Genomic DNA, 21,186 nt, shown 5'->3' with positions numbered 1-21,186 from the left:
CTTATTTATCATAGATAGAGCCTCTGCTGCCAATAGGCGTTAATAGCCTCGAGAGGGTTATCTTTTAACCAACAATGATTCATTATCCCATCTGTATGAATTTTCAAATTTCAAAATGATATTCAGTTGGATTGAATCTCACTTGGACCTTGTCCCTTTTTTCCCTTTTGAATGTAATATTTTTTCTTTTTTGATTTCTTAAAAGGCATTGTCTAGGCGTGGTAACCTACTAGGGACAATTCCATTCACTGGTTGTAACTAAACTGAACAAGTTGGCTCTTGATGAGACCCCTTGTCTTCTGATCGAGGAGATCATTAGCTATTACCTTGCTTGATATGTAGTATTGGAAATATCAACTTTAATCACTTCCCTATGAACATGGTAAACAAGATCATAATGAGATCTTTTATCTTTTATGTTTATATATTTTAGAATTACACTCTGAAAAAGGAAATTTTTAACGGATGGGGTGAATCATTGGCTCTTTTGAGAGTTTTGGGTGATAATGATAGATTTTTTAAAGATATTGATCTGCAGAAATTCCTTACTAGGTTAAAGATTCTTTTCTTGATTGATAACAAAACCTTCATATTCTATAAAGATAAAAGTTTGTTCGTAAAATAAATATTTTAAGCAAGGTCAAGTTTTTCCAAAGAAATCAAGTTTACTATAGTACTCAAATGTCCTAATTATTCCTTTTAACTCTTACTTTCTTATAAAAGCGAAAAATAGAAATTTTATCAAAGATTTTATTTTGAAAAGCCAAAAATAAATACTAGTTAACCATTATTTTCCTAGAAAGCAATATGTTACAAAATTGGAAGAGGTTATCTCCTAGGAGAAGTATTTTTTCAATGATCTGAAAAGGGGCAAGCCATAGGCTTTGGAATTTGGTATGTCTACCCTTTTCCTCATGTGTTTTGTCCCATTTTAGAACCAAATCACATAGTTCAAGAGTTTTTTGACTGGCATAAGTTGTGTCAAAAGAAGCTTTGATTGATTGTTGATGATTCTCTTTCATTCTTTTTCCATCTAAAAACTGCATTTTTTCTTATCATTTCTTGAAGGGGTAAAACAATTTGTGAAAAATCTGGGACAAATCTTTTCACAAAATTTATTTGGCCTATGAATGATTGCATGTTTTTCTTGTTGTGTGGGAGGGAAATTTTTTCAATCTCTTGGAATCTATCAGGATCAATGTAAATTCTTTTCTTGGATACTATAAACCCAAGGAGTTTGCCTTTTGGTAAAAAAAAATAGGATTTTTTTGGATTTAAGGAAATTCCATACTTCTTGCATCTTTCGAAAATGTGTTTCAGGTCACTTAAATGATTGTTCCTATCCTTGGAATAGACTATAATATCATCCAATTAAATAACCATCGATTTATTGATTAGACCTTTGAAGGTAATGTCCATAGCATGTTGAAATGTGGCACCCGCATTAATGAGTCCGAAAGGCATCTTCTGATAGGCATATGTTCCCCACTTGGTCTTGAATGTTGTCTTTAATATGTCATATGGATGCACAAGTATTTGATTATATCCTGAGAATCCATCTAGAAAGGACATTAATTCGGAACCTGCAACTGATTGCAATATCTGTACCATAGTAGGCAAGGGAAAATGGTCTTTCTGGCAAGCTTGATTCAGGTTTCTAAAATCAATACAAATCCTAATATCTCCATTCTTTTTCCTTACGGGTACCATATTTTATACCCACTTAGAATGTATAACAGGGAAGATTATTTTGGCCTTCAGAAGCTTGTTCAATTTTGATTTTATTTGACTTTCAAGGTTTGGGTGAATTTTGTGAAGCTTCTGTTGAACTGGATTTTCATTTGAAGTCATGGGTATGGTATGTTGAATTATAGAGGCATCAATGGTATGTTGAAGTATAGAGGCATCATAAGTCTTGAGATCTACATAATCCTCAGAAAAGACGCCTTTATATGTTTTCAATAACCTAATAAATGATATTCTTTATTCAGATGATAGGCCAAGACCTAGGTTGACATTTTGAGGTTTTTCATTTGACCTTAGGTTTACTACAAATCTCAATGTAGAACTTTGAGTTTTAGAGTTAGTAATATTATTGAATCTATTCTTTATATCATAAAGAACTTCCATTTTAACCACAAACTTTGGGATTGGGTTATGATCATGATTATGCTTGATTTCTAGATCATGCTCATGTTCATCTATGATTTTTTCTTCATACGATCCCTCTGATGTAAGGAAATTAACTATATCTGCATCGTCGTTGAATACTCTCCAATTTGTTACATTGCCAGGAATAGATCGCCTAAATATTAATTCTATTGAAAATTTGTCTGGTCTAAAGTATTCTAAGGGTATAAGCCTGGATGCCACATTAGCAAGTAAGTCAGCACTTGTGTTTTGTAGTCTAGGGACTGAAGATATGTTGAAAGAATAAAAATGAGAAGTCAATTTTTGAGCTAAAGATTGATAATGTTTAAGGTGCCCAAAGGCACAATGGATTGTATTTCTCACCTGTTTCACAATTATTTTCGAATCACCATAGACTTGCAGGTATTTGACATTAATATCGATGGCTTTATACAGTCCTTGGATTAGTGATTCATATTCAATGATATTATTAGTGCACTAGAATTCAAGTTTGCAGACCAACATGGTTTTCTCTCCTTGTGGATTGATCAAAATGCATCTTGTGCCTGCACCATCTTCGGATTTAGAACCGTCAAAATAGAGATTCCATAACAGAAAGTTATTAGAAACTTTATCTACTAAATTTAGACATTTGGAAGTATTTGTTTGGGAAATTTTTTCGATTTGAGAAACTACAACGTTATCTAAAAAGGAAGACCTCTGAGCATTAAAGGATCCTAAAGAGGACTCGACTGAGTAATTTTCAATGATATTATTAGTGAAGGCATCAGGTTCGTTGCTTACCTCAAGGTCGGTGATTGTATATTTCATGAATTTCTCTCAGTCTACCTTGATTTGGTTTGGTTTACCGTTACGTGACAACCACATGTGAGACCAATTAGTTGCGAAATAACCGTGCAACTTTTCAGACCAATCCTACTGAGAATTAAACCATAAAATTTAGGAATGTTGACCACCAAAATATCAATTATTTGTGAAACTTTTGGATTAGAGGAAAGACTAATTGAAATTGATGTTATTTCTCCAAGCACCTCGACTTTTGTCCTATCTAACTGAACTATGTGCACTGCAGATTTTTGAGGTGTAATGTTCAATTTGGTACACACAGCTCTTGGCATTATATTTTAGGAGGCTCCTGAATCAACAAGGTAGTTGTGAATGTTCCTGTTGAAAATTTCATAAGTGAGCAAAAGTGGAGGAACATGAGAAATAGAATTATAACCAATCAGAACTAGATCTAAAGGATCTACTTTGTTTGAGGATAAGGGAGGTTTTCCCATATTGTAGGCAACTTGAGTAACTACAGTAGATGGCAGAGGAGATACTGTAACTACTTTCAACTCCCTTAATAAAATATTTTGTTGCTGTTTGAGTTTAGTGAGCTTATGCAACGAGATGTCAGCTCTAATATTTTTCATGTCTTCCACTATATTGTATTCGACCGTATCTGAGATTACCAATGTTTTTGAGGCATTTGGGGAATTTGGAGGGACATGATCGGTTTGGCTAATCTTAGTTTTCTTGGCTACTATTTTCTCCTTTGTAGGAGTAGCAACTTTTTGCTTCTGATTTGTGATATACATGTCAGGATAATTTTTACTTCTTGAAGTCACTCGCATTTCTTGTGCCTCTTCTTCAGTTGGGAGGATAAAATCCCATATCCCATTTAGCTCAATTTCTTCTTCTTTTTCAGATTCCTCTTCGTTTAGCAAATATTCTTCTACTTCTTGGTCAGATTCAAAATTTGAAATGGTGTTTGGGGGTTGTGATGCAGAAGAAGGGTTCCTTTTGAATGATCGAAAAGGTTTCTTAGGACCAGAGGATTTTGTGACTTGTTTTTTTATTTTGACCATTTTGTTAGACATTCTTTTTAACACTTTCTGGATGCCTTCAAGATCAAAAGGGTCCTTTGAATATTTCTTCTTAGAGTCATCCTTAAATGTTACTTTTTTGGTCTTCCTTTCATCTGTTTGTGATCTCTTTTCCAAAGCTATGATTCTTCTTTCTATAGACAGAGCTTCTTTCATGTTTTCTACAAGGGTAACCTTATTGGCTCTATCTACAAAAATTGCAATATTAGAAGGAAGAGATGATATATACCATTCTATTTGTACATCTACAATAGGTTTAGAGGCAGTTGGGATTTTGTTTAGTAATTTGTTAAATCTGGAGTTGAAATCTTTGATCTTTTCATCTGGATTAGCTTTCAAATTAGAAAGATCATTGATCAAGGATGCTATGGTCCTATCATCACCAAATTTTGCAAGAAATACTTCTTGAAAAGTATCCCAATCTCTAATTGAACCTGCTAGGAGGGAAAAATACCAAGACCCAGCAGATCCTTGGAAAGTATAAGGAAACAATCTGATTACAACATCTTCATGTGCAAACCCATTGAGATTCATGGCTAGCATAAATTTTTTTATATGTTCTTCAGCCGGGAGAGCATCATCAGGATTATACTTAGGCAACCATTTTTTTGGGTTTGCTAGGAGTGCATTTGGATTTGCAACTAGGATAGCACCAAGATTTGTCGAAGGTTGATTGGCCATAACTTGAGTTGGTGACTGAGAAAAAGGGAAGGTCGGTCTAGAAGTAGGTATAGATGGAAAAGAACTTACTACAGGATTAGTACTGATAATTGTAGTACTAATTGGAGAAGTGGGTATTTGAGAATTTGTGGATTGAATAGAAGTGGATGGATGAGTAAATGGATGGAAAGGTGATGTGATCTCACTGGTATCTGATTCAGATGTTGATGAAGTGACTTTCCTACGTCGTGGAGGAATGGGGAACTCGAAAGGGGTAACCTGAATTATCTCACTTTGTAGTCTGGTCAATACACTAGTTTGTTGTAATAAGGAGGTAACACTTCCTTCAGACACTTCGGGCCTCTCTAGTTTCTCTACAAAAATGGATATTTGTTCCAATTTCTGTATCAAAGAATGGACTTCAGAATACTCGGGAGTGCAATATGGAGAAGGTGGTTTCCTTACTACTTTAGGAGATGAGGGAGATGTTTCTACAACTTCAGACATCCGAACAGGGGATTTTGAATGAGTTTCAGAAGGTCTAGAAATGGTGGAGGGGTTTTGACTCTTATGAATTCTTTTCGAATGATTTTTAGCTTCATATTCCATTCACGGAGGTTTAGGTCCTCCTTCTAGTGCCAAAATGTTTCGGCCTCAAAATCTTGCTGCTAAAACATGGGGGATAACCACCCGATCCGGACCTTAAGACAACTCCTTTTTCGTTTAAAGTGGTGGCTCCAACTAGGGATAATGGGACCAGTTTCCCAGTGTGGGTTTTAAGATGAGAGTGGGTGGTTCATGAGTGCTTTGCAATAGAATAATGATAATCTAAGTGACCTATTCTATAATGAAATTTCTCTAATTAACTTATTCTAATATAAACCCGGGTTTTCCTATGTGGTATGAATTTACAAAGGTATCTGTTTAACATGTGATAATAAAGATTGAAAACAACTAAACAGAGATGATAACATAAAAGATAATTCCTTTGACTAAATAGTCAGTCAAAGGAGTTTATAAAACATATCACATATATGATGAGTTATATATGAAAATCACAACTTCAGCTAGGCATCATACAAAAGTGCAATTAACACTTAACATAAACAATAAATCTCACATATAATTCATGAAAGTAAAGTTTTGCCACTAATTAAATGTAAACAGAATCAATCATGCATGATAGTAGTACCATATGTGTGAAGTCCTTCTCATTTGACAAATGACATAGACCAACTTCATTCTTCAAATCAAATTGTCTCCCAAGAATACAAAAGTGCATAAAAAAATGAAATTAGTTTGATATCTAAAAGAAATGATCATGTTCCATAATTTCACCAAAGCATTCACAAACTTACAATAGTACATTCTTTGCAAACATTTTTGATAAAATTCTGGACCCTTCTCTAAATGCATGAGAAGGGTATAAATACTATTCTAACTAAATGTGCAAAAATAGGCTATACAAAATTTGAGGAGGTTTCAAAGAACCTTCCTCCTAACTAGGTAACTAACTCCAAAAGTAAACAAAGGCTAAATAAACAAAACTAAGAGGATGACTTGTTGTCTGCCAACTTTCCTTTAAATCACAAATATCGGTCATCAGTTGAATTTGAGGAGGTGGCCCGAAATGAGTCCTGAGCTATCTTGTGAAGATCACAGCGGTGAGCAGTGGCAACATCCTTTGAGTCATGTGAAGGGAACATTTGAGAGTCATAATTTGGCTATGAGGCTTAACAAGATACTGCCAATACGACTCCCAATTGGTCGTGGTCAATTTTGTAATTGCCTCTCTTTGACTCCCCACCTTTTTCTTGCCAGTCTTTGTACAAAGCAATTAAATTAGGAATTTCTTTTGTATTGCCTTCTTTGATGAGATTGGTAGTGAATAGGATGTGATTCACTACTTTGATTATATTATTTGATACTCCAGATGCCCTTGCGACTGCTAGCTCTACCTATTTTATTTTGGCATCCTAATATGTGAAGAGGATGTCTTTATGAGTTTCTTCAATCTCGAGTAGATTGGCTTTACTTCCATCTTTTGTTTCCTGCCATTCGATGAAATCAGAGATTCTGGTGTTTAAATCATTAAACCGTTCTGTGGTCAATTTCCTTATCTGCCAGATGGTTGTTAGTAGTCGTGACATCTTCTGGTAGAAATACTCCTACTATTTCACAAGAAGGGAATTTAATTCCAGAGCCTCTTTGAAAAACTCTTCAGTAGTGGGAACGTCCTTGTATATTTCCATGGATTTATTCATTTCCTGGAGTTCATATTTTTTTCCAATATATTGGCCTCATGGCTTATTTTCAGGACCTCCATGTCTTGTCGCAGTTGCGTCAGTTACTCTACCACCTGCCTGTTTGCGCTTGCTTTCTCTGCCTCGAGCTCTTGTTCAAGCTACGCAATTCTCTCCTCTTTCTCCCTTAGTAAAGTAGAGACCTCAGTAGCCTTGTCCATAGTGGCTGATGCGTATGCTCCCGTGAACTGTGATAGTCTAGTCAATTTCTTGGCCGGATTGAAAGGAATGTCCTTTCAGACAATGTCCATGGGATCGTTTCTAGGTGGGAATTTAGGTGTATCTACCCTTCTCCTTTTTCTCTACCTTCTAACTACAGCCTTGTGGAGAGGGCTATAGAACACATTAAGTGGAGGTATTTCAGTTACTTTTAGAGCAATTTCGGATGTGGGCAAAGCAAGGATAATTTCAGTATGCTGGGACATTGTTGTTTGTTCCTCCATAGATGTAGATTGTTCACCAATAGACTTGGGCTCTGTATTGTTATGAACATGCAGAGAAGTCTTGCATTCCTCTGTTTCTTAGGTATTTGAGGCTTTGGGAGTGCCTTACAATTTCTGATTAAACTAATCCCACTCCTGCTCCAAACTAACACCTTTAGAATTTGAACGGATCTTTGAAGTCGGGGTGCTCATTACTTGCTTCTCAGCTGACTTCCTTCTGGACTCAGCAGTGTTGTTGGCGTCTTGGGGTTTCCCTGTGTCTGGTACCTTCTCAGTGTTTACCTGGGAGTCTATTTGAGAGCTAGGACCTCCACTATCAATAGTGAAACTTGGAGTAGACTTATCCTCGGGCTTTAATAGATGCATTGGGATCACCCAGAGCCTCTCATCTATGAATTCCTGAAATATTTGAAAATCTTCAAGTTTCAGATTCACTTTTTCCCATTCGAATGCTTGTTCGAAGGATACGACTGACTGTAACAAATCCTCAAAATAATTATCATCATGATTGTATGGCTTGAGCTTTACTCCAGTAGTGACATTATATGCCACTTTGTTTGGATCAAATTGCCTCTTAGGCAATGTATGAAGCCTGAGGTCTTCCATATGTGTTGATTCCTTAGTAGAATGAACAAAATTGGCTAAAGCAAAAGAACCGCATTTGACAGGGAAAATGGGCCATAATGACTTCTTGCCGTCTTTGAGAACTTTAGTTAGGCCCTTTCCCACAGTCTTGTAGGCAATCTCTCTTGCTAATAATTTATCAGAAACATATAAAGGAAGGACATGTGGATCAGCTGTGCTGCCAAAAACCCTAATGTAGGTGAACCACTCTTCAATAAAATACTTGCCGACAGTAAGAAGGTCTATTGCGGCTTCTTGGGAAAGACTAGGGGCTTTCTTATTGAAAATTATTTGATGTAGGGGCAACACAACAACATGGAATATCTTATAGAAGTGAGGTATGTAATGCAATTCCCATATTTGTTTATGACTAAGATGGATTGGGTAAGGATATTGTAAGATCCATTTCCAACCCATGGTAGGAAATGTCGTGCAAAAATAGATAGCATCCATAATGTAGGCACTAAAATAGAAGGGAGGGAGGTTATCTGAAAGGAGGTTTTTCTTTGTGGATATTCGGTAATGGTGGTGGCTAGGTTGTTAGATAGGATGGAATGCCAATTCATGATATGGGAATTAACACAGACATCAATGAGAGGAATCCATTCTATTGAAAACTTAGTATTATTGGGTAGCCAGTACAATCTACATAACATGACTTTTGTATAGTTGTAGGGGTTTTCCAAAGAGGCTATAGTATACATATTTGTCATACTTGAATTTGTTGTCCAACACCCTCCAACCATGAATTAGCTTGAAGGGGTATGGGTTCTTCTTTTTGAAGTTAGCCACAAATTTGTTGTCGTAGATATCCTGCAGATTAGGTATGTGGTACATATTCTTCAAATCCTCTGCTCTGAACGACCCTATGAGCTCCATCCTTGAATTCTTGAACTACCTATCTTCAATGATCAGGTTTTCAATCACCCACTTGATCATATCTATATAGGGGAGGATTTTAGCTCTAGCTCCTATCCTATGAAGGAATGAATAGGAAGCATCTCTACATTGAAGTTCTGAAGGCCTTTTTGAGTCAGCTGTTGCTCTCGTAACAATGATTTTAGGACACTCATCCTCCAACCTATTGTAAATTACTTCCCAAGTTGTTGCACCTCCGGCAGCATCAAAAACTGTATCAGCGAAGATAGGAGCCATCTGTGCAAACTTAGCTTCAACAATGGTCTGTTTGCTTTGTTTTTGCATCACCTTTCTTAGTGACGTGTCTTTTGTCACTTGCTTGAAATAGACAAGATATATCAACGTAGACGATATCTAGTAATTAAGATTGAAAGCTTCTCTGAAATGAATTTGGATCGTGAGAAAGGTTTTAATGAGATACTTTATTATAACTACCCATAACCTAGAAAATGATTATCCTTCCTTGGGCTGCTAAATATTTATTAACATGTCAACTCGTTTGTTTTGGTATTCTAAATTTAATTATTCCACACATTTTACTGCTCTTAATCGCACATCACGATCTTAAAAGGGATACAGTATAGCACTACCAGATGCATCAAGCGAAATGCGATTGCGGATATCGCAATATCGCATTTCAAATATCGTTTGTGGTTGTTCTAATGGCATGGTTAAGTTTCTTGTGAACTACGCGAAGTGCGAAATGCGATTGTGAAATGACAAGGTGAGGTTATTGCGGTGGGAGACTTAATCACATATTGCAATTTTTCGAAGGTGTTTTAACATGGTCATGTGGAAAAGTGTGATTTGCGATTTGCGATATGGATTTCATCCTTAGTTATTTTTGCAAGGTTTTGCTAGGTATTTTCTTGGAGTTGGGTATTATTATCCTAAGCGTAAAAATTTAAAAGGGTCCCCATTTATAACTCTAACCCTAACTATTGTTATTTATAAATGGGGGGGGGGGGGTTGTCTCGTATTACAAAAAAAGAATAGGAGGTATGGGGACAATATTAGAATCATTAGAGGGTGGTCTATGCGATGAAAAATTTGAAGGCAAAGTTTATTTGAATTTTTTTATGCATGGAAAAGTGTAATCTTGAGGATGAATTTTGGCTAGATGGAGTGGATGAGTGATGGATGGATTTTGGTGGACCTCTCCCAAAATTTCCTAAGGAAAAAATTAACTTTTGACCCCTTTCTCCAATTGTATCTACCTCCTGTAGCAATTTAGTTTTCTCTTGTAGCAATTCAGGCTGCTCTTGTAGTAGTTCAGGACAGTCCTATAGCACTTCAAAAAGGAGGCAAAACATGGTCCAATTGCTGGCTAAATGATGGAGAGAGGTAGGGAGGTGACTGATCTGAAAATGGGGCACTTAGGCTTCTTGTCTAATTTACAACGACCTCTCCTACTTCCAAAGCTTAAATATTCCCAAGTCCTTATGATGAACCAATTGCAGAATTAATAAGTGCTTGAAAATATATGTCTATGCTTATGTTTATTCTTGACTGTTTATGTGCTTTAAAATTCTGTTGTTTGTGCTAATATAACATACATATAACAGTAAAATAGTGTAGCACTAAAACAAACACACAAAACAACAATTTAATTAGGAGTTCACCCAAAACTCTTGGGCTATGTCTCCGTGAGCTCTAGTCAAGTCAACTAGGCTCTCTGGGATTATGGCAAAGTCCTTTTACAAGCTCCCTGGCTCAACTCCATTGGTTTACACATAACTCAATGGGTTTAGGCACCATCTCATCCTTGGCTCTGAAGCTCTCAGATTTCTGGCTCTAGGCTCTCACTTTGCCTCTAGCTCTGGCACGCAGCTCTGGTTCTGACTCTCGGCACTGGCTCTATCTCTTCAGCTCTGGCTTCATTGGCTCTGGCTTTTTCTTTTTGCAACTTTCAGCTCTCTAGATTTTCACTTGACCTCCAAGTGACTCCCTCGACTACTCTGTGCATTAGCTTTTTGCTCTCTCTACTCCTTTTGCTTCTGCCTACTCTCAATTGAGCTCTCTACCTCCTTTGAGGTACTTTTCTAGCTTTTCATCTACCCCAGCCATTTCTCTGCATTTCATTATCCCTTTGCGGCTCTGCGACTTCTCTGCTCCCTGTCAGTTAGATTGGCCACCTGGCTTTGTAGTTCCATGGCTTCAAAATGCATCATTTCCTGTAAAAATGCCTGCTGTAACATGGCATGATGATCAGGAGTGGTTACAGAAGGAATCGGGGTCGTTTCATAGGAAAAAACCCAAAAAATGAGAAAATCCCATCACACAGAGAATGTCTGCAAAATACATTATCGGGTGTGATTTTCGGACATGAAATCCCATTCAATCGCCCCTAAATCCCTATCGGTTCTGCCACTAGGTGTTATATCGCATCGCATTAACGTATTGGTAAAATCCTAAATATACGAGAAATATGTGAAAAGCCTGACAAAATCCTTTTTATCTGACTTCAAATTATATCAAAATTGCCCTAAAATTGCATCAGGTCCACCTGGGGTTGCTTTCACAATCCCCACTGTCGATCTGCGGGATCTTCGATCAATGGTCAATATCCAATTTTGGGTGGCTTGGGAGTAGGGAGGTTACCCACCCAAAAAGGTGGTTTTCCTCTCTCCTCCACTAGCCACATGTCGACCAGTGTGTGGGCTCAAGCGGAGCCAGCCCAATACTTCTTTCCGCCCACGACCCACCCAAAATCCTGCCTTTGCGGAACTCAAATATCATTCGCCGTGTTTATAATTCCCTTTCGGGTCTGCTTTATTGCTTTGGGGGCTTTTTCCTTTGTATTTCGGTTTTTATGCCGAAATGTGCCAATACATAGAAAATCCCTTTACGGCGGAACTCAAACATTATGAAGTCGGGTTTATAAAACCCATCGGGTTCGGCGATCACATGTGCATGTATTATCACCCTTTTTATCACTGCAATGTGACGTTGCAATGTGATATATTGCAATCGCTCATTGCATAGCCTCGGGGGTCCATCCTTTGTCTTATTCCATCGCTGATGCCGATCCGCAATCGGCGATTGCAATGTTGCATCAGCCCGGGTCCTTTCCTCATGTTATATGCACCAGCCTGCCTCTGACCTGATATGTCAGTGATCGACAATCGAGGGTCTCTTCCCCTTTCCACTTAAGTCCACTCTTGGACCCTCTCTTATGCAATTTCCCTTTATAAGGGTTTTTTGCCCATTTTAGGGGATTTTGCCTCTTTTTCTAAAGAACAAAGGGCATCTTCTTTCTGCGATAACTTTTGCATCCTAAGTCCATTTTTTCCCATTCAAGTTGCAGTAGATTCAAAATGCGACGATATCTGCAATGGGGCTATTTCTAGGAACTTCCTTGGACTTTCATTTTCCTCTATGAGGAACACTTAGACTTAGGAGTCTATCCAAAATCCATTTTGGATCATGCTTTCCCACTAAAAGAACTTTTGGTCTCCAAAAGATCAATATACTGATTTGAACAGTAATTGAGAGTAACAACACCCTCTTCTTTCAGTCTCCATACACTTTCCTTGCATAGTACCTCTGAACCAAAGCCTTTGACCACTCTCCTTCGTGGATGTGTTGGTCCTCCTAGGAAGAACTGCCTTCTTCCATGCCTTCCTGTAGAACTCCTACTAAAATGGTCACATAAGGTACTTTGAACTTCTCTACCTAGATCATTGATCCAATATGGATCAAACAAATGTGAAGTACATCTGCTTCATAAAAATTTCATTTGTACATGTTTGAAAAGTTGTCAACAACAACTGTTAACAACAATAGAAACACAGACAACAACTGGATAGTCTAACTCTTGCTTCAACAAAAGAAACAAATTTCACATCTTGTGAACACCTCCATGTCTTATATCTGCATACAAACGATGGACTAGACAACAAGCCCACAAAACATGCCCTTAAAACAAATGACCCTTCAAGTCAAGCATGTAGAAAAAGACCATTAGGACTTCATTATTATCTCCATCTTGGAGACCAGGTTAACTTCTCTCAAGTTAACATTACATGCATGTTACAACAAAGCAATCAACCCTTCAAGTTAATCACACATACATGTTCAAATACAAGGAAAACATCAATATTCCCATGTTCATGCATCTCATGCTCATGCATGCATTTCATCCTTCAACTTTCACTTGAGTACACCATACTTTTGAAGCTGAAATGAAATATAATGTTGCAGCAACAAAGTGAGCCTCCTACTCAAATTCTCCATTCACCTACTTGGTAAAATCTTGAAACTTGCATTCCATCAACATGGAAATGCAAATAGATGCATCAATAGACATTCAATCTTAATTGGATAAGAACTCTACCCATTTCTCACCAATCCCTTTCAAAGGTACTACCTTTGTCTGCACATCACATCAACATGTGAATCATCCTAAACCACATCATCCATGGAATCTTCCTTTCCATTTCTACCATCTTCTCTTTCCACTTTCTTCAACTTTTGTGGAAGCATTGTTGGATTTAGAGTCCAACACTTTTCAGCAAGGTGCCCTTGTTTATGGCAGTAAGTGCAACGCATGTGCATGCTCTTGACAACATGATTTGCCTTGTCCAATGGACCTTTCGCTTCTTGCTTATTTCCTTTCAAAAGTTTCATGTATGTGGCCATTCTCTTCCAACATCTAGAAACATGATGGTTATCCAAACCACAAAAGGAACATGCAATTCTTTTCCCACATTTATGTGGAAATTTATCATGCTTTGAAAAATAAAAAGGAAGATGATTAGAACTAGATTTATACTTGCCTCTTTCACCTTTATTGCCTTCATGAGGAGGTGAATCATATGAAGAGGTGGCTCCTTTGGAACACTATCAATCTCTTCTAGGCTGTCAAAGTTTCCACAACTCTCCAATTCAAGTGTGTGCTTTGGAACACCTGCATCCTGCAAATGATGTTTCAAGCCATTGCGTTCCTCCTAAATACAATCTTCACACTCTGCAATGCAACTCCTTCTTGGATCTATTTCAATGGCCTTCATGGCAGCTTTGGAACTCTCTCCATAAGACTATCCATAGCCAAGACCCAAATACTTAGGCCTTTCCTCAAACATTATTGGCTCAACAATACCTTGTGCATGTCTGCCCAAGCCTTTTCCTTCATATCCCATCTTGGAAATTAGATTGGAACCTATGCCTCTAGTATGTTTTTCAAAAGAACCAATATAAGCATTCTTAGAAGAACTTGAAGACAAACTGGAATGGTTTACCTCTTCTTCAAGATGATACTTGACCAAGGCTTCTTTGGCAACAAAGTGCTGTGACTCTAACTCATGCATCCTTTTCAGCTTCATATTTTCCATATGAAGTTGCCTCTCCATTTCCTTCAATTTGTCAGAAAGCAACTGCTTCTCTTCCTCCTCAAAATTCAACTGCTCTCTAAGTATGCTTCTCTTCCTTCCATCCACATACATTTCTCTCACCATGTCCATCATGATGAACAGGTCTTGCTTCATATCTTCTTCAAAGACTCTTGTGATGAAGGAGGAATTTGAGGATACACTTGTAGAAGTTGTCATTATGCCAATGAACAAAATAACTTCAACTCAATATTAATAAAGAGATTATTCAACAACCTTTTATAGTAAACCTCTTGTGTTTCAAGGATTGCCTTGAGGTCCTTTGGGATAGAAGAATGCCTTCAACCCTTCTTCCTTCTTGTCCTTCTTGGAATGAGCTATCAATAGCTTTCCCTTCACCTTTGAAAACTCAGAAAATAGTCATTCTGCAACAAGCATACAATCAATCAGACAATCAATCCTTGATTGCACAAACACCCTTTAAACAAGCAATCTTTGCTCTGTCAATCAAGCATTATGATATAACCTTATTTGAAGGTGTGGTTAACCAAACTAGGCTCTCATACCACCTGATCTAAAAATGGGGCACTTAGGCTTCTTGTCTAATTTACAAGGACCTCTCCTACTTCCAAAGCTTAAATATTCCCAAGTCTTTATGAATAACCAATTGTGGAATTAATAATTGCTTGAAAATATAGGTGTATTCTTATGTTTATTCTTGATTGTTTATGTTCTTTAAAATTCTGTTGCTTTTGTTGATATAACATACATATAACAATAAAATAGTGCATCACTAAAACAAACACACAATAAAACAATTTAATTAGGAGTTCACCCAAAACTCTTGGGTTATGTCTCCATGAGCTCTAGTCAACTCGACTATCCTCTCTGGGATTATGGAAAAGTCCTTTTACAAGCTCCCTCGCTCAAATCCAATGGTTTACACAGAACTCAATGGGTTTAGGCACCATCTCATCCCTGGCTCTGAAGCTCTTAGCTTTCTGGTTCTAGGTTCTTGCTCTGGCGCTGGGCTCTGGCTCTGGCTCTCGGCACTGGCTCAGGCTCTTCAACTCTGGCTTCTTGATGAAAATGAGTTCTTGGGGTAAGCCCAAAATCCCTTTTCATGTAAAAATTTGATCCTGGGCCTATGGGTTATGGCCCACAAGTCCTGACGAAAGCATTCTAAATAACTTTAAACCTTTTAATTTATTAACGTGGGTCTTCTTTAAATCAAGCATCACTTTAATCATCATCGCAGGCATGCAATATAGGTCTAAACCTCACGACCACATAATAATATAATACATTGCAATAGAGGGATTTTAAAATATAATATGGGCCCCTTATATTCGTCGGCAGATCCGTCGACCCGCCCAACTCCATCCGATGCAAGTGGAAATATCGGCAATCTCAATGCGGTATCCATTTCGCCTTCCAGCGTTCCGACGTGATTGCACCTGTTCCTTCAAACAATTACAAAAGAAACAACCCCATCAATCTTTCTTCCTTGTTATACAGATCCATTTCTGCGGTCATATAAGAATGTTGAACTTCAAGCACGCCGCCTTAGACTAGCTATTCCGCTGGCCACTTCTTAACGCTGTTAACGACTGCAGACTCGATGGGCCAGTAACAAACTTTATGATGAACACGGCTTCCGTCCTTATAATTAAACGCAGCTCCAGGTTATCCTTTGATCAGCGTAAGGTCCAATTCCATACAAAATTTGTTCCTATGTGCGTCCAAACTTGGCATTAACCCAATCCGTCATCACACACAATTTCAAAACCGTAATTGCATTCAAAGAACAGTAACAGTTAACAATGCATAGATTGCCACCGATAGATCGACAAGTTCATAACACAGGATTTCACTCATAATTTTAAACTGCAAAAGCCCATAACACAACATACAGAAAATTGATAATATATGTATTTCTGATTATATACAAACACACAGAATAACTAAGGCATTGCAGCCTTAGTCGCTCAATCCACACCGATTACATTGTATGATCCCCTGAGCCCCCCCTATACAAATGTGCTTATAAAGTATTTACAAAGGCGTGAATCTGTTACAATCCACAAAAATCTCTCCCAAAATCACTCAACAAACTCCATTAATAATATGAATTTTAACTAAAATATGGTTTTTGTGGCCACGTCAACTTCGCTCCTCTTCGAATTCTTCTTTGATTACGGAGGGGTAAGATGCTCCTACATCAGACTCCCGAGGTAAAAAAAATATTATGAATTTCTGGTCATATTCTTCTCCTGGTCCTTAGCAATTCTATCCACTGCATTCCTTCTGCAGAACTGCTTTCATGATCTTCTGTGAGCTGCAACCAACCTCTGCAGTAACAGTCTCCTCTATTACACGATACCTCACCAAGCCCTCCGCACTCGGTCTTTTGGCATCCTTCTGGTTCTCTTCTCTAGAACCAATTGAGAACACCTTGCTCTAGGTTGCTGCAAATCTTCTCACCTTCCGCTACCGCTCTCCCACAACAGTAAGACTATAAACTCTCCAGTCTTCAACAATTGTACCTCTGCTTCTTCTATTTTCACTCTTCTCCCTTCTCGCAGGAAATCCTTTCCCCGCTCTGATACCACTTGATGAAAATGAGTCTTTGGGTAAGCCCAAAATCCCTTTTCATGTAAAAATTCGATCTTGGGCCTGTGGGTTATGGCCCACAAGTCCCAACGGAAGCGTTCTAAATAACTTTAAAATTTTTAATTTATTAACGTGGGTCTTCATTAAATTGAGCATCACTTTAATCATCATCGCAGGCATGCAATATAGGTCTAAACCTCACGACCACATAATTATATAATACATTGCAATATAGGGATTTTAAAATATAATATGGGTGCCCTATATTCGTTGGCAGATCCGTCGACCCACCCAACTCCATCCGATGCAAGTGGAAATTGGATATCGACAATCTCAATGCGGTATCAATTTCGCCTTCCAGCATTCCGACGCGATTGCACCTGTTCCTCCAAATAATTACAAAAGAAACAACCCCATCAATCTTTCTTCCTTGTTATACAGATCCATTTCTGCGGTCATATAAGAATGTTGAACTTCAAGCACGCCGCCATAGACTAGCTGTTCTGCAGGCCACTTCTTAACGCTGTTAACGACTGCAGACTCGATGGGCCAGTAACAAACTTTATGATGAACACAGCTTCCGTCCTTATAATTAAATGCAGCTCCAGGTTATCCTTTGATCAGCGTAAGGTCCAATTCCATACAGAATTTGTTCCTATGTGCGTCCAAACTTGGCATTAACCCAATCCGTCATCACACACAATTTCAAAATCGTAATTGCATTCAAAGAACAGTAACAGTTAACAACGCATAGATCGCCACCGACAGATTGACAAGTTCATAACACAGGATTTCACTCATAATTTTAAACTGCAAAAACCCATAACACAACATACAGAAAATTGATAATATATGTATTTCTGATTATATACAAACACACAATATAACTAAGCCATTGCAACCTTAGTCGCTCAATCCACACCGATTACATTGTATTCTCCCCTGAGCCCCCCCTATACAAACGTGCTTATAAAGTATTTACAAAGGCGTGAATCTGTTACAATCCACAAAAATCTCTCCCAAAATCACTCAACAAACTCCATTAATAATATGAATTTTAACTAAAATATGGTTTTTGTGGCCACGTCAACTTCGCTCCTCTTCGAATTCTTCTTTGATTATGGAGGGGTAAGATGCTCCTGCATCAGATTCCCAAGGTAAAAAAAATATTATGACTTTCTGGTCATATTCTTCTCCTGGTCCTTAGCAATTCTATCCACTGCATTCCTTCTGCAGAACTGCTTTCATGATCTTCTGTGAGCTGCAACCAACCTCTGCAGTAACAGTCTTCTCTGTTACACGATACCTCACCAAGCCCTCCACACTCGGTCTTTTGGCATCCTTCTGGTTCTCTTCTCTAGAACCAATTGAGCACACCTTGCTCTAGGTTGCTGCAAATCTTCTCACCTTCTGTTGCCACTCTCCCACGACAGTAAGACCATAAACCCTCCAGTCTTCAACAATTGTACCTCTGCTTCTTCTATTTTCACTCTTCTCCCTTCTCGCAGGAAATCCTTTCCCTGCTCTGATACCACTTGATGAAAATGAGTTCTTGGGGTAAGCCCAAAATCCCTTTTCATGTAAAAATTCGATCATGGGCCTGTGGGTTATGGCCCACAAGTCCCGACAGAAGTGTTCTAAATAACTTTAAACCTTTTAATTTATTAACATGGGTCTTCATTAAATCGAGCATCACTTTAATCATCATCGCAGGCATGCAATATAGGTCTAAACCTCACGACCACATAATAATATAATACATTGCAATAGAGGGATTTTAAAATATAATATGGGTGCCCTATATTCGTTGACAAATCCGTCGACCCACCCAACTCCATCCGATGCAAGTGGAAATCGAATATCTGAAATCTCAATGCGGTATCAATTTCGCCTTCCAGCATTCTGACGCGATTGCACCTATTCCTTCAAACAATTACAAAAGAAACAATCCCATCAATCTTTCTTCCTTGTTATACAGATCCATTTCTGTGGTCATATAAGAATGTTGAACTTCAAGCACCCCGCCTTATACTAGCTGTTCCGCTAGCCACTTCTTAACGCTATTAACGACTGCAGACTCGATGGGCCAGTAACAAACTTTATGATAAACACAGCTTCCGTCCTTATAATTAAACGCAGCTCCAGGTTATCCTTTGATCAGCGTAAGGTCCAATTCCATACAGAATTTGTTCCTATGTGCGTCAAAACTTGGCATTAACCCAATCCGTCATCACACACAATTTCAAAACCGTAATTGCATTCAAAGAACAGCAACAGTTAACAACGCATAGATCGCCACCGACAGATCGACAAGTTCATAACACAGGATTTCACTCATAATTTTAAACTGCAAAAACCCATAACACAACATACAGAAAATTGATAATATATGTATTTCTGATTATATACAAACACACAGTATAACTAAGGCATTGCAACCTTAGTCGCTCAATCCACACCGATTACATTGTATTCTCCCCTAAGCCCCCCTATACAAACGTGCTTATAAAGTATTTACAAAGGTGTGAATCTGTTACAATCCACAAAAATCTCTCCCAAAATCACTCAACAAACTCCATTAATAATATGAATTTTAACTAAAATATGGTTTTTGTGGCCACGTCAACTTCGCTCCTCTTCGAATTCTTCTGTAGTTACGGAGGGGTAAGATGCTCCTGCATCAGACTCCCGAGGTAAAAAAAATATTATGACTTTCTGGTCATATTCTTCTCCTGGTCCTTAGCAATTCTATCCACTGCATTCCTTCTGCAGAACTACTTTCATGATCTTCTGTGAGCTGCAACCAACCTCTGTAGTAACAGTCTCCTATGTTACACGATACCTCACCAAGCCCTCCACACTCAGTCTTTTGGCATCCTTCTGGTTCTCTTCTCTAGAACCAATTGAGCACACCTTGCTCTAGGTTGCTGCAAATCTTCTCACCTTCCGCTGCCACTCTCCCATGATAGTAAGACCATAAACTCTCCAGTCTTCAACAATTGTACCTCTGCTTCTTCTATTTTCACTCTTCTCCCTTCTCGCAGGAAATCCTTTCCCCGCTCTGATACCACTTGATGAAAATGAGTTCTTGGGGTAAGCCCAAAATCCCTTTTCATGTAAAAATTTGATCCTGGGCCTGTGGGTTATGGCCCACAAGTCCCAACGGAAGCATTCTAAATAACTTTAAACCTTTTAATTTATTAACGTGGGTCTTCATTAAATTGAGCATCACTTTAATCATCATCGCAGGCATGCAATATAGGTCTAAACCTCACGACCACATAATAATATAATACATTGCAATAGAGGGATTTTAAAATATAATATGGGTGCCCTATATTCGTCGGCAGATCCGTCGACCCACCCAACTCCATCCGATGCAAGTGGAAATCGGATATCGGTAATCTCAATGCGGTATCAATTTCGCCTTCCAACATTTCGACGTGATTGCACCTGTTCCTTCAAACAATTACAAAAGAAACAACCCCATCAATCTTTCTTCCTTGTTATACAGATCCATTTCTGCGGTCATATAAGAATGTTGAACTTCAAGCACGCCGCCTTAGACTAGCTGTTCCGCTGGCCACTTCTTAACGTTGTTAACGACTGCAGACTCGATGGGCCAGTAACAAACTTTATGATGAACACAGCTTCCGTCCTTATAATTAAACGTAGCTCCAGGTTATCCTTTGATAAGCGTAAGGTCAAATTCCATACAGAATTTGTTCCTATGTGCGTCCAAACTTGGCATTAACCCAATCCGTCATCACACACAATTTCAAAACCGTAATTTCATTCAAAGAACAGTAACAGTTAACAACGCATAGATCACCACCGATAGATCGACAAGTTCATAACACAGGAGTTCACTCATAATTTTAAACTGCAAAAACCCATAACATAACATACAGAAAATTGATAATATATGTATTTCTGATTATATACAAACACACAGTATAACTAAGGCATTGCAGCCTTAGTCGCTCAATCCACACTGATTACATTGTATTCTCCCCTGAGCCCCCCCTATACAAACGTGCTTATAAAGTATTTACAAAGGCATGAATTTGTTACAATCCACAAAAATCTCTCCCAAAATAACTCAACAAACTCCATTAATAATATGAATTTTAACTAAAATATGGTTTTTGTGGCCACGTCAACTTCGCTCCTCTTCGAATTCTTCTTTGATTACGGAGGGGTAAGATGCTCCTGCATCACTTCTTTGGCTCTGGCTTTTTCTTTTTGCAACTTTCAGTTCTCTGGCTTTTCA

This window comes from Pinus tabuliformis, chromosome 3_2, assembly GCF_031772625.1.
Source record: "Pinus tabuliformis cultivar Carrire ecotype Pingquan chromosome 3_2, CPIR1, whole genome shotgun sequence".
NCBI lineage: Eukaryota > Viridiplantae > Streptophyta > Pinopsida > Pinales > Pinaceae > Pinus > Pinus tabuliformis.
Note: the sequence above shows the minus strand (reverse complement) of the source record.